The sequence below is a fragment of the Myotis daubentonii genome, chromosome 3 (genome assembly GCF_963259705.1).
Source record: "Myotis daubentonii chromosome 3, mMyoDau2.1, whole genome shotgun sequence".
Taxonomy (NCBI): Eukaryota; Metazoa; Chordata; class Mammalia; order Chiroptera; family Vespertilionidae; genus Myotis; species Myotis daubentonii.
In genome coordinates this window covers 178,547,830-178,574,197 of record NC_081842.1, presented here as the reverse complement: position 1 = coordinate 178,574,197, position 26,368 = coordinate 178,547,830, and the positions used below count along the sequence as shown (strand labels likewise).

General features: G+C 42.9%; 1 long non-coding RNA gene across 1 annotated transcript in view; it reads left to right on the top strand.

The window, feature by feature from the left end:
• The window catches only part of LOC132231013 (uncharacterized), a 131,748-nt gene that overhangs the window by 66,520 nt on the left and 38,860 nt on the right, over positions 1 to 26,368 (top strand). The window contains exon 4 of the long non-coding RNA XR_009451971.1: positions 24,660 to 24,719. This is a non-coding gene — a long non-coding RNA (uncharacterized LOC132231013). The remainder of the gene's footprint in view (positions 1 to 24,659; positions 24,720 to 26,368) is intronic.

The following is a 26,368-nucleotide window of genomic DNA, read 5'->3' as shown; positions in this document are numbered from 1 at the left end:
ACATAGCTCCCCGGAGGTCTGTGCTGATAGCCTTTGGACAGAGCCTGGGTATTTTTGCTGGGAAGGCATTCCCCACGTCTGCCCCTGCCATCCTGTGTTCTCTTAGTTGACTGAGTAGCATCAGTCCTTTGGGTCAAGGGCCAATTTTATAGCCAACAACTCTACTCTGTCCTGGCATCCTAATAATCTGTTATAACTTTCCTTCCTCATATCAAGCTGCCTTCTTTAAATTTCTGCATACCTACCTCAGTTTCCTTGCTTGACACCTCAGGTTCTTCCTGGCGTGGAGCTCAGGTTTGCACACAAGCCTTATGGGTTGAAAGCAGGCTGCCAAATCTCCTTTTTTCTGGTGAGGGCAGAGGGAGGGAAGGTTCTGGGTCCTGCTTTTCCTCCTCATCCAAGGGTCCTTCCTGCCGTGACCATGATGGTTTCTGCAGCCCCTTGTGGTGACCTCCACCCCAGTTGTGAACATTGCTTCTGGCTGTGTCCCAGTGAGGGATAGCACCCCCTTGGCACCGCCATTGGGGGAGGTGAACTCAGGCTTACTCCATCAGTTAGGCACCTATTCATTCCACAGCATTTAACGCTTGCGGCAGAAGTACTGGATGCTAAGCACCATGCTGGCCATTGGGTTCACAAGATTAGTAAGATCCCATTACTAGCTCACAGAGAGACCAAATGACAACATACTGTGCTCTGAACACAGGGTGTTAGTATTATACTCCTGAGGACAGCCAACTCAGACTGAGGGAAGGTGGTCAGGGTGGCCTTCCTGGAGGAGGGGATGCCTGAGCCAGGTTTTAGGGGGCTTCTACTGGCTTACCCAGCTGCTTCAGCCAGACTGGTCTCCCAGCAACTGCCTCCCACTGGTTGTCCTCCTCCTCATTCCTCTCAGCCCCCAGCTTCCCAGACATCTGTGTTGCGCTGCTTGTGGCAATTCTCTTTTCTTAGAGAAAAAAAAAATGAAAATGGAAAAGAGAATGGTGCACCCATTGGGGAAACTTTTGTCGTCTGTAAAGTTATCACTCAGCTTATAAGTAAGCTGAGGATCCCAAAGGTTTGACTTCGGGTTATCAGCTGCTTCAAGGTGCTCACAGTGAAGGCTTCTGTTTCCTGCTGGGGTGGAGGTGGGATCACCACACCTATCACCCAGCTCCAGTACCACTAGAGAGAGACCAGGCCAAACCCTGGGGGGGCGGGGGGAGGAGGTATTATTTGAATGCTCACAATAGCTCTGAGCGGTGGCTCTCATCGTCCCCATTGCATTGCTAAAGCAACTGAGAACCAGATGGGCTGAGTTGCTTGCTAATAGAGGCAGAAGCCAGGATGCTAAAGTGGGCATTTCAGTCCAAATCCACCTTCCTCACACCCCATTCTCTTAGCACAGCTGAGGCTCCTGGACCAGCGAGGAGCCTCTCCTGTTTTCCTCAGGCTTGCTCTCTGGGAGCTTCTTCCAGATAAAACGGGACCAGAACAGAGCTTATGCATTGTGTTATGTCTCACCTCCTTCTTTCCAGATTCAGAGCATGGGTCCATTTACCCAGAGACTCAGATTCTCCACAGGGGCATTAGATAAAGGCTGGAGCCCGAAATGCTGTTTTGGAAAAGATGAAACAACCCTTGCCGTGTTTATATTCAATTCCGGAGACCTGGTTAGAAAAATATTTTTAAAAAACGGAAGGAAGAGTAACTCTGCACTCACAAAATGTGGGCTCCTCCTGGGGCTGGGGAGGGAACCTCTGCCCTCGGATTCTGTTCCCAGGAGTGGACATGTCCAGCCCCCAAACTGCCGTTGCGAGATGAAAGGGAATCTTTCAACATTTCCTCCTATTGTCTGAGCTTTCTCCCTGCTTTGTTACCATAACATTCTTTTTTGGAATTCCATTAATGTGGGGGTTTCCCCTCCCCCAGAAACAATTAGAAGAGAACAGTTGGTAAAGACAGCCAGGAAAGACCTGTGGCTCACTCTGAAGTGAGTAACTATCACGTGTCTTGGAATGGCTGGCTGCTGCCAGGGGAAGGAGTTTGAGCCTAAAGAGGAAAACACGAGTACCCAGTGAAGTGGAAGATGGGCTGTCTGGCTGCGGTGGTGGAGACGGAGACACTGCGAGGCACGGGGAGGGCAGGGTATTTAACTTTTCTAAACCTCCCCAAGTCCGTCAGTGAAAGTAGGGATTCTGCCTCGGTTATGTGGATTCTGGTGAAGATGAAACAAGAGAGGGGGTAGAAAAGGAACTGGCACATGGTAGCTTCCACAGTCTTCTTTCTCCCTTCCTCTCGTCATACTCCCTTCCACCTTGCACAGTCTTCAACATGGAGATTTTGAGTTGGCCGAGTAAAAGACAGGAACACCTGAAACAGGAAACTTCAAGCACTGCACCTTCACTTACTAGTAACTAGTGAGTAATTGTATGTTTGAAGCAAGTAGTTTGCAAGAGAAGAGTACTTGATTGAGGCTGTCTGTCGATGTGGATTTTCAACATTGCTCTGATCACTAGTCATATATACATATGATGTGTAAAATAAACCTACCATTTATAAAGTACCTGTGCACCTGTTATATCCTGGGTACTTTGTGAATTTCATCTTGTTTAATCCTTACAATCACATTATGTTGTAGGGATTGTTATTCAGATGTCCACCTAGGAATGAAGAGCTACTCAGTAGTGAATTAGTATTTTTAAAAGACTATTTTTAAGAAGAGTTTTATATTTACCACAAAATTGAGAAGGAAGTACAGAGATCATATACCCCTGCCCCCACACATGAATAGCTTGTCTCATCAACATCAACCGCCAGATGGTACTTTTATTTTTCTTTACAAAGGATGGATCTATATCAACACATTATTATCATCCAAAGTTAATAGTTTACCTCAGTACTCACTCTTAGTATTGTACATTCTTTGGGTTTGAACAAATGTATAACGACACATATCCATTATTATACTATATACAGATATTACATGTCACTGCTTTAAAAATCCTCTGTGCTCTGCCTATTCATCTCTTCTCCCCCACCCTTACCTGCCCCTGGCAACCACTGACTTTTTCTTATTGTCTACATAGTTTTGCATTTTCCAGATTATCCTATAGTTGAAATCACGTACTATGTAACCTTTTTGGATTCGCTTCTTTCCCTTAGTAATATGCATTTAAGGTTCTTCCCTGTCTTTACATGTGTTGACAACTCATTTCATTTTAGCATTGAATAATAATCCACTATCTGCGTGCACCACAGTTGTGTGTGTGTGTTTTATTTGTTTGTTTGTTTAATTCACCAACTGAAGGACTTTTTGGTTGCTTCCAAGTTCTGGCAATTATGAATAAAGCTGCTATAAACAACCATGTGCAGGCTTTTGTGTGGACATAAGTTTTCACGTCCTTTGGGTAAATACCAAGGAATATGATGGCTGGGGCATAAGGTAAGAGTATGTTTAGTTTTGTAAGACACTGACAAACTGTCTTCTGAAGTGGCTGTCCCATTTTGCAATTCCTGCCAACAGTGAATGAGCAGGGTTCCTGTTCTACATCCTACCAGCATTTGGTGGTGTCAATGTTTTGGATTTTGGCCATGTTAATAAATGTGTAGTGATACGTCATTGTTTTAATTTGCAATTCCCTGATGACATATGATGTGGAGTATCTCTTCATATGACTATTAGCCATTTGTATATCTGCTTTGTGAAGTCTCTATTAAGGTCTTGGCCCATTTTTAAATTGGGCTGTTTGTTTTTCATTGTTGAGTTTTTGTATATTTTGGATAACAGTCCTTTATCAGGTGTGTCTTTTGCGAACGTTTCCTCTCAGTCTCTGGCTTTTCTCACTCTCTTGATATTGTCTTTTGCAGAGCAGAAATTTTAACTTTTAATGAAGTCCAGCTTATCGATTATTTCTTTCATGGATTGTGTTTTTGAAAAGTATCTAAAAAGGCATCACCATTCCCAAGGTCATGTAGGTTTTCTTCTATGTTTATCTTATAGGAATTTTATAGTTTTGCATTTTGCATTTAGATCTATGATTCACTTTGAATTAGTTTTTTGCTATGTGTAAGGTTTGTGCCAAGATTCTTTCTCCCTTCCTCCCTCCCTCCCTCCCTCCCTCCCTCCCTCCCTCCCTCCCTCCCTCCCTCTCTCTCTCTCTCTCTCTTTCTTTCTTTCTTTCTTTCTTTCTTTCTTTCTTTCTTTCTTTCTTTCTTTCTTTCTTTCTTTCTTTCTTTCTTTCTTTCTTTCTTTCTTTCTTTCTTTCTTTCTTTCTTTCTTTCTATTGTCCAGCACCATTTGTTGAAAAGATTACAATTTCTTCACTGTATTGCCTTTGCTCCTTTGTCAAAGATCAGTTGCCTATATTTATGGGAGTTTATTTCTTGGGCTCTTTATTTTGTTCACATTCATTTATTTGCCAATTTTTTTGCCAATACCACTCTGTCTTGATAATTGTGGCTTTATAGTATGTCTTGAAATTGGTTATTTTTAGTCTTTCAACTTTGTTCTTCTTTTACAAAATTATGTTGGCTATTCTGGGTATTTTGCCTCTCCATATAATCTCTAGAGTCAGTTTGTTGATATTCACAAAATAAGTTACTGGAATTTTGATTGAGATTGTATTGAATCTATAGATCGAGTTGGGAAGAACTGATAACTTGACATATTGAATCTCCCTATCCATAAACATGAAATACCTCTCCATTATTTAGTTCTTCTTTGATTTCATTCATCAAATTTTGTAGATTTTCTCACATAAATCTTGTATGTATTTTGTTAGATTTATACAAAAATATTTCATTTTGGGGAATGCTTTTGTAAATGACATTGTGTTTTTAATTTCAAATTTCATTTGTTTACTGTTGGCATATTGGAAAGCAATTGACTTTTATGTACATAATTGTGTATCCTGCAACCTTGCTCTTAAGAACTGATATTCTTCTTGGGATTAGAAGTCTTTTACTAGGGCTTTTCTCCTCTAGACTGTGGGTGTCCTGAGGATAGTGAATCTGTTTAATTATCTTTGTACTCAATGCTTAGCAAATATGTGGCACAGAAGTCTTTCAGAAAATGTGAGGCCATAGTAGAATCAAAGATAGAGAGGGTGAGGAAGGAAGAAAAGAACTAAATAATTTATTCCACAATTATTTGCTCAGTGCTTAAAATGTCCCAGGCCCAGATATATAATGAATAGCACAGTCATGACTAGCACAGGCTACACATGTAGATATGTGTGTGTGTGTGTGTGTGTGTGTGTGTGTGTGTACATGAAGAATGATGAATTGATGGTGAATGTTTGCAGAGCCCTGAGGACCAATCACAGAGGATGCCTCTGCACTTTAGCTTTCTGAACGGAAGCTTTTAGAATCTAGAAGAAGGAAGAGAAGGAACCTATTTAGATGCCCAACTGAGCTGTTGAGTGGAGATGGTTTGAGAGGGCTCCTCAAACTATTTCTGAGAGCAGGTGATTTTTGCAAATGCGGGCTTGTGGGCATATGGTATATGGATGATATAATTTCTTTAATTAAAAGTGTTATCTTAACCAGAGAGTTTTGTGAAACCCCAAAACAAAGACATCTGTTGCTGTTTTTGTTCTTTTCCCCAGCAAACAATCTGGTAGTGAAAAATAGGAATGACTAAATGGAACACCAGGGAAGATTATGGACTTGAAAAACAAACCCCTAGATCTTAAAGAGGGGGGCAATCAACCAAGGTACAAGGCAGGCAGAGTCTTCTGTGAGAACTTGGATCATTATAATTAAGACAGAATCAATGGGGATGAGCTTATGGCAAATTTAATACCTTTTTCTGTTGTCCATGAACCTTAACTACTAGCTCAGTGCTGCTGGTGCCTTGGCTAAATCTCCAGGTCAGAGTCTTTGATCCAGTAGGTCTCCTGAACATCTTCTTCTGACCTCCCACAGGCACCTCAAACTCAGCTGATCAAAACTAACCTCATTAGTCCCCAGGAACCTGTTTCTTCTCCTCCATTTTGGGGAGTGTCCCACAACCCACTCAGTTCCCTAGGACCTTCCCCCTCCTGTACAAGCTGAAATCAAGACCTGTGGCTTGCCCCCTGGAAAAATTGCTGCCTCTTCTTCACCCCTATTACCTCTGCACCCCTCTCTCAGATTTCTGTAATGGCCCTGTTTCTCTCCAGGCCCTTATTTAATCTTGACCCCTATATCAGAATTCAGAAGCAGAATTCACCTCACATGGCTCAAATGAAGAGCCATTAATGAAAGGACTCCATAGGGTTTTATGGGCATGGGTAATGGAATGAACAAGAGATGAACAAGAGGCACCAGAGACTAGCAATGAATGGCTAGAAACTCTTATCATATCTAGGACTGAAGGGACAGGGTGAAAAAATAAAGATATTGAAACCCAGTGACAACTAGAACTATGGAGGAAGGGCTGCCCCATCTGGAAATACCAGAGAAGAATGTAGAAGTTAGGGGTGGGGTGGGGAAGGTAGGCAGGGATGAGAGGGAAGAAATCACACAATGCTCTCTCCACTCACCTTCCTTCTCCTTACTGGTGTTTCCCATTGTTTGAAACCAGAACTCAGGTTCAAGGGAGCCCAGAAGATGCAGTCAGCAGGGTTCAGTCTCCTGGGGCAAAAAGAGGCTGAGAATGGATTTGGGAACATGGAAGAGGAGGACAGAGAATAACCAGTCTCTCCTCTCTTATCTATTCTACACTCTGATACCTAAGTGTTATTTCTAAAACCCTGGCAATGTCTTTCTTTGGACTAAACCACTTTGGAAACTCCCCATTGCATTCAGGATAAAAATCAAACCTCTGTAAGCTGTCGTTGAATCTTCCATTGACTCTTCTGACCTCTCTATTCCTATCTCTTGCCACTTCTGGTCCTTACTCCACACCTCTATTGCATTATTTCCAATCCCTAAATACACCATACTGTTCCAAATATCCATGCCTTAGTAAATGTTCCTCCCCCTCCTCCCCCGGAATACCTTCTTCTCCCCACCCACATCTCCCCAGCATCACCTGCCTGGTGAAGTGCAAGTTCTAAACGTACAGATGTCACCACCTCCTGATAATCTTCTCTTACTATAACTCTCCATTACCTGAGTTATTTATTCCTACATATTTTTATTTTTGCATTACTGACATACTTTTTGACTTATTCATGAGCATTCTGTATCTCCCAGCCAGACTGGCAGCTCCTTGAAGGTGAATACTGTTATGCATCTTGGCATCACAGCTGATTGTCATTGTGTCTGGAACATTAAACTTGCTCAATAACATTTAAGGAAGAAAGGAAAGAAGAAAGCAAGAGAGAGAGAGGGGGAGGAAGGACAGATGGAAAGGAAGGGAGGAAGGAAGGAAAGAAGGAAGGAAGGAAGGAAGGAAGGAAGGAAGGAAGGAAGGAAGGAAGGAAGGGAGGGAGGAAGGAAATCATCCCGGCTATCATTCAAAGCATTTTTAAGTGCCTTGCCACATCTGACCTTAATAAGTGCTGGGGTAGGATGGTTGGTTGCCTAGGATAAAGATGCTGAATCTTAGAGAGGGTGGGAGGAGGCTGGGCAGTTAGAAGATCTTGGGGTTGGGAATGAGTGGATTGGATTTGGGCCCCAATTTATGGGGTGTGAGTTCTTTACAAAACTAGGAACTCCTCAGAGCTTTTGCTTCATCTCTGTGAATTGGGGCTAATAAAAATATTTGCATCTCAGAGCTATGGGTGAGGCAGTATGTGAAGATGTTTCATATACTATACAGGGCTAGACAAATAAAAGGGATGTTAGGACCACTTTTCAGCACACAATGCCACTTTTAGTAGTTCTGATTGATTGATTGACATCTTCCCAGTTGTCCTACCTTGCATGCCCAAGCTAATGGAATGCTGAGGAGACTCTTCCCACGGTGAGGAAGTTGCTTCATGGATTTTTTAGAGTTGTAAGGGCAGGTCCAGAAAGCACCTGGAAACCGCCTAGTCAAACTCAAAGGCTAACACGGGCCAAATAAACAAGATTTAAGTTTATGCGGGTTGCAAAAAAACAAATGCTTCAATTTTCATAGAAAGGTAGGTTTATTTCGATAGAGACGTGCTGAATACAATGAGCTGAAATAAATGAGTAATCATTAAGATAAAATAATAGAAAATTTTAATAAAAATTAATATTTTTCTTGAACATTAACTTTCCAGATACTGAATAACTGCACAAATTAATAAGCACAACACAAATAAACCTATTTTTCTTGTTCTCCAAAAGCAAAGTATTTCCTGTTGTGCACACCAAACAAGTCAGTCCAAGACTAATGATGTGGCCATTGGCTGCTAAAATATTCGCTGCTAGTATTAGTGGAGAGAAATGGTGTGCCTGCACATAAGGTGCATAAGGGAAATGAATGCAAGACAATTATAGTAACCAGTTATTAGTGAACATTGTAGTTCATTATTAATAACTAGAGGCCCGGTGATGAAAATTCATGCACTGGAGGGGGGTCCCTCAGCCCAGCCTGCCCCCTCTCACAGTCCAGGAGCCCTCAGGGGTGGGAGGAGACCCTGCGATCGGGGGAAGGTGGCACCCCCATCACACCTCTGCTGCTGCCACTTCTGGTAGTGCAAGCCTTGGCTGGCCTTGGTTACCTGAGCCTCGGGTGGCCCTGGGTGGCTGGGCAGCTGCCATCTGAGCTTTGCCTGCACCTCGGGTCTGCCCTGGGCAACTGGGGGGCTGAGGGGACTGGGTGCTGCCATCTTGTGACTGTGGGCACTGCCATCTTTGAGGGTGGGACAGTCAATTAGCATATTCTCTCCTTATTGGCTGTGGGCACCGCCATCTTTGAGGGTGGGGCAGTAAATTAGCATATTCTCTCCTTATTGGCTGTGGGTGCTGCCATCTTTGCGACAGCATGAGGATCAATTAGCATATTCCCTCTTTATTATATAGGATTATGTATAACAGGATATTGTAAAAATTAAGTTACGAAATTTTTATTAAAACATTTCTTACATACCATTATATTGTCTGGGCTGCAAAAATATTAGTTGGGGCCGCATGTGGCCTGCAGGCTGTAAGTTTTACATGCTTGACCTAGACCAGTGGTCGGCAAACTCAGTCAACAGAGCCAAATATCAACAGTACGATGATTGAAATTTCTTTTGAGAGCCAAATTTTTTAAACTTAAACTATATAGGTAGGTACATTGTTATTAACCTACCTATATAGTTTAAGTACTGTTGATATTTGGCGCCTCCCCCGCGCTGCGTATCCCGTGGCCCGCCTGCGCCGCGTCTCCTGTCACCCGACCGACTGACACCCCCCACTTCTTCTAATGCCACTTCTTCAAAATAGACTCCCCCAGGCCAAAATCCAACTTCTGCGCATGAGCCACGAAGTTTCAATCGCACTGTACCTGCACGCCTGCACGTGGTATTTTGTAGAAGAGCCACACTCAAGGGGCCAAAGAGCCGCATGTGGCTCACGAGCCGTGGTTTGCCGACCGTTGACCTAGACCAACCAACCTTTGATCTGTTGCTAGGGACACCCGTTACAGGCTTCCCTGACAAGTAGACAGACAGGCTTCCAACACCAGTGGCAACTCCTCAGTAAGGTCAGCCCCTTCCATCTTTGGAAGACTCTGGCTGCCAGAAACTTCTTCCATTGAGCAGAAATCTCTCTCCATACTTACATACTGGCTGTGGTTCTAGGCTTTGGGGCCACCCAAGGAGGCCTAAGCTCACTTTCACACAACTATTCTGAAAGGAAGGCAGGTCTACTGTCCTTGGAATTGTTTCTATTCCAGGCAAAACATCTCTTGCCCTTTACCTGTTATTTATCATGGAGCTTTTAAGGCCTTCACTACTTTGAAGGTCTCATCAGAACTTTTCTCTCTACTGGTATTCCTCATTAGAGCTTGTGACAAACCATACAATTGCCTCTCTTGACCATACTGACACCATAACTAGCCATCGTACATCTAAAACAATACGTTCAGATAGGGAAATCAAGTTCTGTGAGGTGGAGGCCACTTGCCCTAATTCATATGGATGGTACATTATAATTATATGTAAATTTCCTCTGAGGATAAAGGAATAATATCACCAATAATAATAAAAAACAATGTTTCTGTATATTTTATAAATAAAAAACTACTTTCACACCCATTATGTTGTTTCATTTTCATAACAGCCCTATAAGGCAGGTAATCTTATGCCCATTTTTCATAAAAGGAAAATGAGGCCAAGAGTTACTCAAGGCACCCACTTACTGGTAGAGCCAGTAAGTGGCAGAGCCAAAGCTAGAATGCAGTCTTCCATCTCCATATCTGGACTGCTTTTAACAATACAATAAATGCTACTGTGGCTACTTTTACCATTTTCATTACACAGCTCTATCTGATGTAAACTCATTATAGCCATGTATTCCTGTTGGCGAAATTTTTGATAGAAATCTGTTGTGGAGCTCCAGTTCTCCAGGTGGTAGCTCATTAGGTTATTATGATTAATAGGCAGCCAACAGACAGCTATCAGTAATGTTTCCCCTGGAGGTAAGTGAACTACAAAGATGAATAAAGTTACCCAAGAATGGAGAGGACTGTCTTCCTGGCCATTAGGCAGGGCTCTTAGGGGCAAGTAGACAGACCCTTACACTAGGAGGTAAATAATGTATTTTTTGATATTTACTAGTAGATGGCCCAGACAGGTCCTAGGCATGCTTAGTCTGATGCCATCTATGAGCCATGAATGGGATACTGACCCACTGACCTGGTCAGGTGACTGTGAGGTCCAAAGGAGATGCATTACATTTGTCCTGCATAAAAAGCCCCTCTGAAGTATGGACTATCACTGGGCTCGCGGCTGTTCCCAACTCCTGATCCCCTTCTAACTTAGGCTCACTTGCAAGGGAAATTGATTTCTACAGACAGTTCCCCGTGGCATGAAGTTTCCATTGGTGGGAAAAATCAATGGGGTGAAAAGCTTTTCCACCAGCCAAATTTCCTTGAGAGCCCAGGGGAGCTTATGCCTTTCTTTGTATCCGTTCAATTCAGCTGAACAATGGGAAACACTCAATTTCACTCTTTAAAGCTGGTTCGGTGGCTGCTTTCTCTGTGAAGCCTCCCTTGGTCTCTTTAGATAGAGTTTAGCATTGTTTTAATTTTACTCATCTTGTGGCATGGTGCCACTTGTTGACTTGGCAGTTTGTCCCACTGAACCATGAATCCCTAAAGCCAGGAGCTGCAGAGTCCTCAGGGGGTTTGTATTGAGCAGGTATTCAGATGGATGGAAGGACAGGTAGATAACTGAGTGACTAACATTAGAAGAGCCTGGATGGCAGTTCACCAGCTGTGTGTGACTTGGGTGCATCAAAACTTACCTGGGTCTGACTTTCCCTTTCAGGTAAAATGGACAAAATAATGCCTTTCTATTATGGTCAAAGGGGTAATGGATGGTGGAAATGCTGTGAAACAGTAAAGTTATGTAATGCAAAATAATGTTTTATATGTCAGCAAATATAAGGAGTAAGCGCAGTGTAACTGGCACAGCCTAGGCAATTCAACGGAAAAGAAGATAAGTCTTGCCTTAGCAGCTTTGGCTCACTGAATAGAGCGTTGGCCTGCAGACTGAAGGGTCCCAGGTTCAATTCCAGTCAAGGGCACATGCCAGGGTTGCGGGCTTGATCCCAAGTTGGGGGCATGCAAGAGGCAGCCCATCAGTGATTCTCTCTCATCATTGATGTTTCTATCTCTCTATTCCTCTGTTAAATCAATAAAAATATATTTTTAAAAAAGAAAAGAAGGTAAGTCTTGCAATGGCAGCCTGAAAGTGTGTCTATGTCGTACTTCTTAATTTGATGAAGATATGAGAATGAGGGGAATGGTTGTCATTGATTAGCTTTGAAACATTTAATCTATCAGTCTTGGACTTGAAGTCACTTTACAATGTCCTCTCCATGGCATCCTGCAGTCCATGTTTCCCTGTGATGGGAAACTCGTATTCAGGGCTGGTACAATTTATGTAGTCGCACCACTTTGTTTTTTTAAAGCTATGCTGCTGCCATCTTGAAAGTCTTAATAATTTTGAACAAGGAACCCCATATTTTCATTTTGCACTAGTTCCCACAAATTAAGTAGCAGATTCTGCATGTACTTTCCAGAGCCAGTTGCATACCTCTTTGAACTAGGTTGACAACTATAATGCTTTTCTATCTATTGAACAGAAATCTCCCTTCCTGGTGCTTATTCATTCTAATCCGGCCTTTGAAGCCTACACTTGGAGAAGGATTCCTCTTTAAGCCAATGGTTCTAAGATATTTAAAGATAGCTATGATCCTCCTCGCCGCCTGACCCATATCCTCTCCTATTTTCCCCTCCACCTGTGATGTCATCATCATAAATTCCATTTGAATGAGACGGGCCTATTTCTCATGTTCACTGTATTCCATTTGTTTGCCTGTCTTTGTTTTTTGTACTGATATTACAAGATTTTATTAATTATGGTCCTCTGATATGTTTTAAAATTTGTCAAGATTAGTTCTTCCCTATTGTTATTGTATAAATCATGTTTTTATCTCTCCCCTCTTTATCAAGATGTACTTTAGAATCATTGCATTTCTGAGATAAACCCTACTAGTCATGGTGGATTATTCTTTTCGACATACTATTGAATTTAATTCACTACTATCTTATTTAGAAGTTTCACAAAGATAGTAATATGTGAGATTAAACTATAATTACCTATTTTTTGTATTATCGGTCAGATTTTAATATAAGGATTTGTGATAGCTTTATAAGATAAATGATATAACTTTTCATATTTATCTTTGTTCTGGAACATTTCATATTGCATGAAAATTTCTCAGGCTGAGGGAGAGGGTGATCCTAAAAAAACATATATTTATTTCTTGTTGAACCAATTTTTGTAATCAGTATTTTCATCCAATTTATCAAAATTAATAAAAAATTTCAAAAAATATCTGTATATAGTTGTAGATAGCATTATTTTGACATTTACATCTTCTATATGTATTGTATGCCTTATGCATTTCTAATTTGTTTCTTTTTTCTTGAATAGATTTGTCACAAGTTTGTAAAGATATTTTATTTTTACCACAAAGAAACAGCTTTTGGATCAAAGTCACTGTATGCTTTATTTCAGCTTTCAAATTAATTAATTTCTAGTCTTTATAGTTTCTTTTCTATTACCCATCATTCTTTCTCTAGTATGGAGGATTCATTAAAGTGAACTTTTTTGTGTAAAAATATTTGTTCATTCAATTTTCTTATTTAAAAATAGTGAATTACCTAAGTAGAGCTTTGGTGAATATCTGAAATCTTCAACTTTTTGTGCTATTTTTCAGAATTGCTGTTTATTAATTTTAATGAGCTTGTTACTACTATGTCCTCCTTGGGGATTGTAAATTTTATCAATATGGAACAATTATTATTACTTTTCCCCCTTTTGAAATTGCTTTGTCTAATACTTAACATTTGGGCTTTGTCTTTATGTTTGTTTGACTTCTAATGTTGCAATTTATTATTTTAAACTTTCTGTGACAGTTTATGTACTGGTTTTTAATAGAGACAAGTTACTGGCTTACGTTTTAAAATCTAACCCAAGAGTTTCTATGCTTTACAAGCTCATTTCTGTTTCTCCATGTATGTTTCACAGCTCCTTCTCCACCCTGGTTAATAGTGGGTTTATAAAAGCTTCATATTTCTTTCAATTTTAAGTTTTGTGAAATCTCATTTTATTACCTCCAACTCTCTTTTCTCTCTTCTGTCTGCTTCCAAATCTCTGCTTGTTTCCCCAAGGAAACCTCCCAGATGGAACAGTAGCAATATGATGATATGCTTATGTGAGGGTTGTACTTCTGACTTATGTATCTAAGACACTTTAAAATAATAGTTTCTTGATGGGATGCCAAAGGAACTTACAAATATAATGTACATTTCAATTAGACAGGAATAAAAACATTTTTCTGATGATTTAATTATTGTAAGAAATAATCACATCTTGATTCATATGTTTAATGCATAACAAACATTGAATAATATCAGAAATATATGTAACATAGTCCAACAATCATCCAACAGGCAATACTCATGAGTAGGTTAGAGCTGCCGATGCATCAGGATATCATGGAACGTTCCAGGTTTGTGAATCAGGAATTTCTCATAAGACCACCAGGCATTTGAATGTAGAGTGAGCCATTTCTCTGTTTCTTCTGACCAGAGCATCATGTTTCATATGCCATAATAATAAGGAAAACACATAAATACACTCACTTCTTATGTATATGTATTAACTTACATTTTAGGGGAAAAAATCCCAAGAATTATTTTTATATCTTACTTTTTGGGGACAGCAGCTATTTCATGGATTGCTAGCATTTCGCAGAATATAATCTGGGAAAATCTGCCTTGGGAGCAACTGGGTTATAGTGAGAAAAATAAAACCAGTGTGCTGATAGATACTATTTGCCTTCTAACAAATACTTATGAAGCACTCACTCTGGGCCAGACACTGTGCTCGCATACCGGAGCTATGATGTTGAATAAGATGTACTCCTAGCCCGTGTGAAGCTTACTGTTTCTAGTGTGTGGCTATAAGAAGAGGGGCAATATCATGCCTGAGGGACTCACAAGGGATTAGGGGAGCATGGAGAAGGGGCCTCACCCAACTGGAGCATGCGAGGGTGGTCTCGGAGAAAGCTTGAATGACTTAAGGAAGTTTTCAGTAGAAGAGGACACCAGAGCAACCACTCAAGCACAGGGAGTGAGAACCTCTAGCTGTGCAGGGTCCTTGAGGGCATGCCTAGTTGTACATGGACTAGGGGACATATAAGCTGAATGTTAGAGAGAACCCCAAACCTTTTCTGGTTACCCAAACTCATGGAGGAGTTTCAAGAAGTTAGAGTGGCCTCAGTGGCCTAAGAAGTTGGTGATGGCTCCCAGTGGCCTCGAGCATATGATGATGTAAGATATTGATGATGTCTATTCCTTAACCTTCAGAGGCAGCTGAAAAAGGCTGTCTAGTGGGTGGGACTGTTCTAGTCAATGGAAGTATATTTTCTCAGATGCTGGATGGGGCTTGACCCAAGTGAAGTATGGGATCTCTGCTGACTGAGACCCTTTATGCCAAGGCTTTTCTATGCCTATAGATTGAATACTTGGATTTCTGTAGCTCATAAAAATGGTCTAATAACCCTAGCCTGTTTGGCTCAGTGAATAGAGCATCAGCCTGCGGACTGAAGGGTCTCAAGTTTGATTCTGGTCAAGGGCATGTACCTCAGTTGCGGGCTCAACCCCTGGCCCTGGTCAGGGTGGGTGTGGGAGGCAACCAATCGATGAGTCTTTCTCACATCAATGTTTCTCTCTGTGTGTCCCTCCCTCTCCTTTCCACTCTCTCTAAAAATCAATGGAAAAATAGCCGTGGGTGAGGATTTAAAAAAAAAAAAAAAGGTCTAATAATTATATCTATGCAATTCCAAGCCCTTTGAACAGAAGTTCACTCTGGGACCTTAGATAAGTCAGTTCATCTCTCTGGGCCTCAGTTTCATTAGTTATAAATTGAGGCTTTCAAATAGGACCTGGGATGGCAAATACATGTGGGCGTGTCCCTAGTCTGTCCCCAGGACAGACTTCCCTACTGAATGCCTTTGGCTGAATTCAAACAAGGCCTCACACAGACTCCTCATAATGCTCCACACGCTCACTGCCAGGTAAAACCCTTGTTTTCCCTGATTTCCGATACTACTTTTGGGTCTAACATTTTGTTTTAAGAAAGGTAGACAAATATTTAGGGCAGGGGTCCTCAAACTTTTTAAACAGGGGGCCAGTTCACTGTCCCTCAGACCTTTGGAGGGCCGGACTATAGTTTAAAAAAAAACTATGAACAAATTCCTATGCACACTGCACATATCTTAATTTGAAGTAAAAAACCAAAACGGGAACAAATACAATATTTGTATTTGCATGTGGCCCGCGGGCCGTAGTTTGAGGACCCCTGATTTAGGGCATGTAGTTTGTAGGTGAACAAAGAAAAGTCAAATCATCATGGCATGCTGAAGTCTTGAAGGTAAGAATGATTTACTCTTCTGTGCATTCAGCAAAGAATGGTAGATAATTATCTATTTGTTTGCTTGAAATTGTGTTGTGCAACGGTGGGACATTCTGATACCACTGGCCTCCCCAGTGTGTGTCCGGTGTTTCTTGAGAGTATCACGTTTTTGAAATCCAGATGTTGCTTGCCACTTAAAGGAAGTCATGGTGATTCTATTTGTAAATAGAGAACTCATCTATATTTCAGGTAAGGACCCTGGGATATTTCTGTCATGTTTTGAGGTCTGTTGTTTCATAAGTGGAGCATATTGAATTTTAGCTGAATTGAGTGGGTTCCCCACTGAGAACAGGAAATCTGTTGGTTTTCACCTTTTTTGTTTTTTAAAAAATGACCTTTAAAAAGGCTTATACTCCCAAAATGTCAGCCTTTGGTAATGATGTGGGAGGCATGGCAAACTGGCCTTTGTGTCTGAGGGTTCAAAATTGCCCTTCTCCATGGAGGTTGAGTGGCTTCTGATCCTTCTCAGGAATCCAAGCCCAGAGCATTCTCCCAGCCGTGGCACCTTGCCTGGCCAGGAAGAGTGGATTGGAACAGCCCTCACAGGAAACACCTGGCCCGACGGAGCCTGAAATTACACACTGAATTTTTCTTCAAGAATGACTTCCAGGTTTCAGGAAGAACCCCAAAGGTGAGGAAAATCTGCAAAAGGAAAAAAAGAAAAAAGAAGGAGTTGTTTTTTTTTCCTTCACCCATTGGCACCATCTTGTTCTTCTGGTATCGACATCTTTCTCTTAGAACCTTGGCTTATTCCAACTCTCACAGGGCAACATGGTCCTGTCTACGGGGAACTTAAAATTCAATCCTATCAGAGGAAACTACCCTCAACATGGATCTATGAAGACCTCCTACATTCCAGGCATAGAGGGAGGCATAGACAACTGAATCGTGCTTTCTGCTGTAAAGAAGATCAGCCTAAAAGGCTTAGAGTGAGATGGGAGCACAGAGGGGGGCGGCAGCTTCCGTGATCAGGGAAAATTTCCTGGGCAGATGCTGCCCATCTGAGTTTGATGGGCAAATAGGAATCAGCCGCTTGGAATATGGGAATTAAAATGATTGGCTTGCCTTTAGTTTTAAGAAGCTTGCAGTCTTCTTGAAGGACTAGATTTCATCATTCAGTTCAGATGGGCCAACGGACATTTATGGAGCTTCTATTATGCACAATCTTTATGTGAAACTGTTAAATGATAACACTGCATACTGTCTGATTAGGCACCTGTTCCAGGGATAACATTCAGGACTAAATGGAGGAAACTGTGTGGTTGGACCTTTGCCATCCTGAATGTGTAGGCCATCCATCTGCTCTGAAGATCTAGCCAGAGCCATATGGTCTATTGAGGGGCCAGTCCATGATGGAATTCAAGTCCAGCTCAGGTCACTGCTTTTAGCACAGCACGGGGGCTGACTCCCCATCCCGCAGCAAGTTCATCTCTTCTGCCTGTACACATTTCTGTTGTTTCAGGAGTCACAGTGTCTGAACAGTATGTGTTCAGCGTCTGCTTCTCCAGGAGCAGTACGTGCCTTGTTCTTCCTGCACCTAGTGGGAGACCAGGGCAAGTGTATCAAGTAGGGAAGAATGCAGGAAGTGGAAAGGTTTTACAAACACATGGCAATCCTGTTTTTATACATTGCAAAGCTAAGACTTCCTCCTTGATGAAAACAACAGCAATAATCATAAAATCCTATAGCATCGACAACAAAGAACGACAAAGGTAGATCACTCCTAATACTGAATAAGATGAAGCTGAGCTCCTTGAAGAGACTGAGCACCTCCTTGGAGAAGTGCATCAGATTGGTTCCTGGATCCCTGCAGTAAGCACCTGGCTTTTGAACCAAACTTGCTGCTAGATATCAACTGGGCCATGAGTATGGAAATAAGGGACACAATGGTAGAAACTCCTGAAGTTCTTAACATATTTAACAGACACACTTTGTTGTTGTTTTTAATCCTCACCTGAGGACATTTTTCCATTGAGTTTTTAGAGAGAGTGGAAGGGTGGGGGAGAGACACATTGTCCTGAGAGAGACACATTGATTGGTTGCCTCCACATGTACCCTGACCAGGGCCGGTGATTGAGCCTGCAACTGAAGTACATGCCCTTGACTGGAATCGAACATGCGACCCTTCAATCTGCTGGCTGATACAATAACCACTGAGCAATCCAGGGCTACAACATTTACTATGAGCTACAGGATGCTACAGATGAGAGGGTTAAAAGCAGCCTCTGTTTTGGTCTACAAAGAGCTTCTAGGACCTACTCTGTGTCAGACACTCTATGGGATGCATTTTTACATCTGTTTGCTCTTTTAACGATGTTAACAACTTATGTAAGAAGCTGGTGATGGAAGGTGAGCCACTGTGGTATAAGTTAAGGGCAATGGCCTTTATTTTTGGCATTTACTTTCCCCCACCACATGTGCTGTGCCAAGGAAGTTTCTGGTTGCACCAACAATAGTTGAGTGACTGTAGGTTGAGCTCACAGAGTTCCCATTTCAGAGATGAAGACACTGAGCCTGGTGTGATTGGGAGACATGCAGAGCCACGCTGCTTCAAACACTAAACAACACTGGTCTGAGGTCAGTCATTGTTTAGTCCTCGGTCTTCCATCATGACTCTTCTGTCTGGGGAATGCCAGGCCCTCTGTCTTTACGGCCCCACCTGTTCAGGGTGCAGTGGTGACTACACTAAGAGCTTGGCCCTCTGGGTATCTGCAAACAGCTATATGGCTCATGGAAAGTCACTCAACATTCTGGTCATTCTGGCTAGGAGTCACTTCTTTATAAAAGAGGAACGGTCATACGCAGATTTAAGTCTTGATTTGGTCACCTGCTGGCTTTGTTTCCTTGGACTTAGGTTTCCTTGTGTGTGAAATGCAGCGAAATCACATTGGATGGGTGAAATGGGCAAAGGTATATGAAAGTATCCTGTTCAAATCCTGCCACATGGTTGACACTCATTAATGTGCATTTCTCCCCAGTTTTAGGAAACCAGGCTTTCAGAGAATTTACTAGCACTTTCAGGAATTATTTAGACTAAGTGTGTCTCTTTTTTCACTTCCCTCCCATTCTGCCCTTTCTCTCCTGCTTCACTCCACTCCACTCGGGATGCCTTTGTTTCTTATCTTCATTGTGGGCCTAAGCATTGATCAGGCAGGGAGAGAGCAAACCATAAAAAAGTCCTCCAGGCATGTTGGGCCCTGGGGAGGAAGGGGGTGGGCAGGCCTTATTCTGTTTGTACAGGTGCATTATAATGCTGCCTGTGGTGTGAACATTTTCCACTTCATTACTCCTGGCTCTGGCCCAGGCCCCTTCTGCTCCCCTGGCCCCTAGCTTGGTTTAATTTCAGTGGTTCCTGGCCTTTGGAAGGCAGCAGTAACCGAAAGGAAAACAAATGAGGTCACCATAAACATTTCTGCACATTGCCCAATGAGGGCAGATGGGTACACTCATGGAGCAGGAGGGGGGCCAGCTTGGCTGGGGTCACTGGGACCCCCATCAAATCACCTTAGTCCCCTGGGGCTTCTATCTGCTGAGCCCACTTCTTCTAACTGGAATTGGCTTTGATTTAATGTGGGCCTTAACAGACACCCACAGGTCCTAGGACACTGTGTGCGCAGTCTATAAGAGATGGATAAACAGAATAAATAATAGCTAACAATTTATTGAGCACTTACTATGTGTTAGATGATGTTCTAAGCACGTTAGATGGATTTTGAGTGAGGCATATCCTTTTATTACTCTCATTTTTGTAGATAAGGAAGCTCATCCATGAGTTTCCAAACTATGAGGCACATTGTATGGTAGTAGCAGAGCCCGATTTTGTGCCTGACAGTCTGACTTCACAATTTATGTGTTTAAGTACTATGCGATTGTGCCTCCTGATATAGCAATTCTATGTGCTTATATTTTGATGATGAATTGTAGAATAATATAACTTGGACTCATTGACTCCCAGAGTTGAATTGGACCATAGGTGGCAAAGCCTGATGACCATTAGATACCGGGATTTCCCACAGGCATTATCTAGTCTCTGTTTATGTACCTCCACTGATGGGAAGCTCACTACTGAATGAGGAATCCCATCCCATTACATGACTATTTAACTCAATAGTAGTGCTAATGACTCTGTGTGTGCAAAATAAAGCTTTTTTCCTACTCCTGTCGGTTACTCAATAAATCCTTTCCTTTGCCTTTCACAGATTAAAAAGAAAAGAAAGCACTTGTTTACTCACCATGCTGTCAGGAAGGTATATTTATAAAATAATATCAAGTTCATGCCTCATTTGAAAGGTGAGAGTTTTATTAGAGCAGGAATATGCAGTTCTCACCTTCATTCTTTTTACTCCTTCTCGTTACTTTCCTAAGTGATTGGTGAATACACACATGCCAGTCATTTGTTAGCCATGGGGCTGCAGAAAGGAACGGAGCACAGTCCTTGCCCGTGAGGAGTTCACTTCTACCATGGGAGCCTGCCTGGTAAATAACCTGCAGTTAGAGACGTGTACACACGTTAGGGAAAGCAGCAGCAGGAGTGGCTAACGCATTGTGCTACCAAGGCAGGCTCTCCAAGAATCATTGGGCAATATTTTTACCACCTCCTGGTAAACTTACTCTATGTAATTGAAAGAAATGTTTACATTTGAAAAGCATTTTAAAATCATCCCCAAATGTATAATTTTATTAATTGGGGGTCAGGTTATAGTGGAAGACACATCAGGGATTGAAATTGATTCCACCGCTCTCTTATCCAAGAGCACGGCTCCTGGAAAAGCTCCTCTCTCTCCTGCCCATCAATCCATCCCTCTCCAGTAGCCCATCCCATCAGTACACAATCATGCTGTGAAGTCAATCATATTTTAAAAGAAACTCCAAAAAGAAAGAAAGGAAGGACGGAAGGAGGGAGGAAAGGAAGGAAGGAACCATCCATTGATCCCCCATTTCCCCTCATTTCTCTGTTTCTCTTTCCAGACAAACTCTCCAAAGACTTGAACCTACTTGCAGTCTCCACTTTCTCTCCCCCATTCTCTCTTGAACCCACTTATTCAGGCTTTTGCCCTTACCACTTCACTGTAATAGAGATTGTGAAGGTGGCGAAGGACCCCTCTTGGTCAAATCAGGTCAACTCTCAGTCCTCGCCTTAATCTATCACTAGTCTGACCCTAAGGGTCACTCCTTTCTTGAAGCTCTTCCTTCACTAACCTCCCAGGGCAGGTGTGCACCCTGACAGGCCCCTCCTGCAGAGCTGATGGCTGGTCCTCTTAGCTCCATCCATTAGCATGTTCAAAGGTTGGCCCTCTCCTCTATCCCCACTCATTCCCTCGGGGATGTTAATCCATGCCAGTGGCTTTAAATAATGTGCTCCAAAGAATGGTAAATGTATATGTCTACCTTGCCTCTCTCCACCTTCTCTGACTCCTCCTTTTGGAGCTCCAATGTGTACCTCAAATGTACCATATTTAAAACAAAACTATTATTATCCCCCAGTGTGCTCCTCCCCCAGGGTTTCCCATCTCTGGACATGGCAACTTTATGCTTCTAGTTACTCAGTCCAGAGGCTAAGGAGTCATCATTGACTTTTTTTTTTTTTTTTCATCATTGACTCTTCTTCAACCATCAGCCATCCTGTTACCTCCTTCTGAGAAATGGATCCAAAATCCACCCCTCATCACCAGCTCCCTGTTACCACTCTCCCTGAGCAACCATTCGTTTCCTGCCTGGACCATTGCAATCGCTGCTCTCCCTGTCCATCCTTGCCATTTTTCAGACTGTGGCCTATGTGGGTACCAAAGGGAATTTTTAGCATGCCAGGTAACATCATGTCACTCCTTTGTCCAAAGCCCTCCAATGGCTTCATTCTCAGTCAGGTTGAAACCCAAAGGTCATTCCACCTCCTAAGAGGCCCTCACACTTTCTTTGGCCTCATTTCCTGCCAGTCTCCCCACCCCTCTCTGCCAGCTGCACTGGTCTTCTGGCTGTTCCACAAACATGCCAACATGTTCCTACCTTGGGGCCTCGAGCCTCGCTCTTCTTCCTGCCGAGAGACTCTCTCACAATGGTATCCACAGAGCCAGCCCCTCAGTTCTTTTGATCTCCTTGGAAAGAACTCACCAGAAGGCTCTATAGAAAATAGTAGCCTGTACCACTGCTTTCTTTACTCTGCTTATTTTTTCTCCATATTGCTTATTTCTACCTGATATAATATATATTTATGTGATTATTAATAGTCATCTTCTCTCCTCTAGAACTTAAGCTCTTTAACAGAAATTTGTTTTGTTCATTGCTTTAACCTCAGTGTCTAGATTCTAGAACAATGTGGGCACCTGGTAGCTGCTCAAGAAATATTTATGAAAATGATAATTTTGGAAATATGTGTTTGAATTCCTTCTCTGCCCCTAATTCCCTCTGTGGCCTGGCAAATCACTTTGCCTTTGTGCCTTAGTACCTTCACTCTAGAGTGAAAAACAATTCTTGCCCTTCCAAATCTAACAGATAGTTATGAAAGTCCAATGAGATATGGGTTGTGCCCTGACCAGTTTGGCTCAGTGGATAGAGCGTTGGCCTGGGGACTAAAGGGTCCCAGGTTCGATTCCTGTCAAGGGCATGTACCTTGGTTGCGGGCACATCCCCAGTGGGGGGTGTGCAGGAGGCAGCTGATCGATGTTTCTCTCTCATCGATGTTTCTAACTCTCTATCCCTCTCCCTTCCTCTCTGTAAAAAAATCAATAAAAACATTAAAAAAAGAGAGATGGGTTGTGAAAGCATGTTGTAATGAAGACAAAATGTATAAAATCGATAAAAGTTCAGTTCATTCCCAGTTATGTTCAGACTGGTAAGTTTACCTTGGATGTGAGAAGAATGTTATGAAAGTAGCTGGGCTCTTGTTAATCTTTCAGGGCTATCTTTGGAGTAGCCCAGTATGAAGAAGGAAGGGAAATCAACTTTTATAGTATGTCTGGTCCCCACTGGGGGCTGGGCAGTGGGCTCCTGGTGTGATGCAACCTGCTATTTAACACAACTCTGCCTGGTAGGTTCTATGAGCTCCCCGAGAACAATAGCCATGTGTTTTTAGCTTTGCAGTAGCCCAGGGTAGATGTCAGTAAGAGTTGACTGAACTGGGGATTGGGCTTGACCCCCCTCACCACCACCCCCAACCCCGGAAAGGGCCCCGTGACTATAAGTGACTTGCCCAAGGTCACACGTAAGTAGGTAGTGTCACTATCCCAGGCCACTCCATGTGATGTAAGTCTCTTGAAAGCTGTCCTGGGCAATTTGGTACAGTCTCTGCACAAACATCTTTCGTTACAGCAGGCATCAGACTGTGTACAGCCAGCATAATAGCTTGTCTTTAGTGCCCTTTGAAAGGAGCTGGAAAGCTGCTCAGAGAGAGAGAAGAGGGGAAGTCCAGGGGAAAGCCTTCTCCCAATCAGGCCTGACTTTGCAGCACCTCCCAAGTTTCGATGTGCAGTTTCAAGGTTTCACTATGGCCACTGCAGTTGCTATGGCGATAGAGCAACAAATATTTGGAGGCCGGTAACACCTCCCTCCCCACCCCCATGCCTAGTCAAGAATGTTTGGGACATGGCTCCTGCCCATCAGGCTGCTGTTTGCAGCTGAATGCAGCCTTTGTGACCAGCCTTCTGGCCTGCCACCAGACTCCAGAGAGACGACTCGCCCAGATCTTTCTAAATAGTGTTTGTGTGAGTTGTCCACAAGGAGGGGAAAGAAAGCTCTCCACAACTCCAAGAAAATCATCCAGCCTATGGCTGACCTCAAGACAAAAATAATACGAAGGCTCATTTTGCAACTGGGGAGAGCCTGCAGGTCCAGTGAGGGAACAATGCAAGTGAGCAGTCACTGAGCATGGGTGTGTGCCGGGGAACTCTGCTCTTACAGAGTCTTCGCAAAGGCCTGGCCAGACGTCTGTGCCATCACTCCCAGCCTGCACACGGGCAAGTTCATGCTCATGGGAGGGACATAGGTTGCTTCAGGTCATCAAGTTTGTGAGCAGAGATGCCGAGGCTGAAATGCCCCATCGTTGTGATTATTACTGACCTAATGTAAAGTTTTCTTACTAGATTTCTGTTGCACAATGTCTGGCAGGTTTTTGGAGCCTCTCACCTTGTGCATTGCTGAATTGATCTTGAAAGAAAATGAATAAAGTGAGAGAGAGCAATTAGGCCTTCTTTGGGAGTTAACTTTATTTCTTTATGGGAACTTGATATGCTTGCCTATCACTGCAGGCCAGGCATTGGGGGATCTCTCCCGAATGTGCAGGTCTACCGCTTCCCATCTGGCTCCAGTTTTGTTTTGGGGGAAGGAGGTGGTGAAGGAAACTTGACTTAATGGCAGGTGTTACCTACAGGGCTAGAAAGGTACCATTGTCTCCCCTGCAATAAACTGCCTGGTTTTCACCTGCTGGCAAATCACAAACTCACTTACCATTAAAATACCGGGTCGTTACTTCATTAATTTAATAAGTCTTTATTAAATGCCTACTGAGGGTCAAGCACTGGGCTGGGTATTTGGGGTAGAGAACTGAATAATATTTGTTTAACAAGTATTTATTAAGTGTCTGCTCTGTGCTAGGTACTATGTCAGGCCCTGGGGATACCACTCATTCCCTCTCCTTACGGGAATTGCTTGCAGGTAAGTCAAGTAGAAACGCTTGCCATGGGAAGGGTTATTTCTTCCCTTGTAAGTACAGGTGCCAGGGGAGCACCCAGCAAGGGCACTTACATGAGTCCCGACCCACACTGTCTACCTCAGTAGCCACCAGCCGCCTGTGGTTATTCAACACTTGAAACGTGCCTGGTTTGGATTGAGATGTGTTATGAATATGAAACACACACTGGATTTCAAAGTCTTAGTATGAAGAATAGAATGTCTCATTAGCCATGTCAATTGAGTAGGTGTTGAATTGATAATATTTTGGATAGAATTCGTAAATAAAGCATATTGTCAAAATTATTTTCTTATGTTTTTCACAATGTCTGTTAAGCCACCCAGCAATCCTGTGAGGTGGATATGATTGTATTCTTATCTCCATTTAACTGATAGAGAATGGGCTTCAGTGGTAAAATGACTTGCCCAAGGTCATATGACTTAGGGAGGGTTACTCATTTTCTCAAAATCACACAACTGGACCTTCCCTCAGAGAAAGCCCTTGGTTTAGAAATTGGGTCTTTGACGAGCAGTTAGTTGTTTTCCCTCAGTGTGTATTAATCTCCTCTATAGAGAACCTAAGAGTATGTGAGAAGCATGAGATGTAATCAGGAGGGCCTTGAAGGTCACACTGACTTTATTCCCTATGTACTAGGGAGCTGTTAAAGATTTTTTTGAACATAAGCATGTCATAGTTATAATGTGTGACTATAGCAGGCCACTCAAGTTCTTAGGTTAATAGAGTGGAGCTGGGAGCCCAGTCAAGACAAAAGATGGTAGGATGGATGTTAGGGTGTTAGCACTGGGAGTGGGGAGGAAGGGATGCCTCTGAGTGATGGCCCACTGGGGACAGTTAGGTGTTGTCCTTCAGACGCTCTTGTGAAAGAGGGGAGTGGACCTAGCATGACATCTCTGTACTTGCCCCATCTTCACCCTGCATGAGGGATTTCCTAGGTGATGTGCTGGCCTGAGGGAATCCCTGGCACACCTATTCAACAGGGCAGCTCTGCTTTCTCCTCAGGTCTCAGGTCCACCTCGGTCCATGACTCAGTGTGAGAGGCTGGTGGGTTGGCTCAGTGACCTACGGAGAAAGGTTAATCGTGTCCGCCCGAGCAGTGGCTCCCCACCCCAGCCAGAGTGACCTGTGTGGTGGAATCTAGTGGAAAGGTCATCAGAGCAGGTCTGAAGGTGCCTGGCTCAGTCACTGGTTGCCAGGCAACTCTTTGAACTCTGTGCTCTGATTTCTCACCATCTATAAAATAGGGAAACCTCTTGGGGTCTGCAGGGATAAGATTAGGTCATAAATTCTTATAACAGTTCACTCATCCACTGTGGACCTGCTCTGTACTAATGTGCTAGGGATAGGCCCTCCCTCAGTGGATTCAAGTATAATGAGGAACCAGATAAATAAATAGAGAACAGAACTCAACTTTCCAATATAGTTTCACATTTACTAACTCACTGAGTCATCTCATGTGAGATGGAAACAAATTGCACCCCTTTGACAGATGCGGCAACTGAGGGCGGGCCAGGCAAAGTGATTTGACCTTCCTGGTGTTCCCACATTGCCTTGGACATAAGTCCATCAGAGTCCTTAGCACTTTTCTATTTGGGTTGGAGATTGAAGTGTTTAT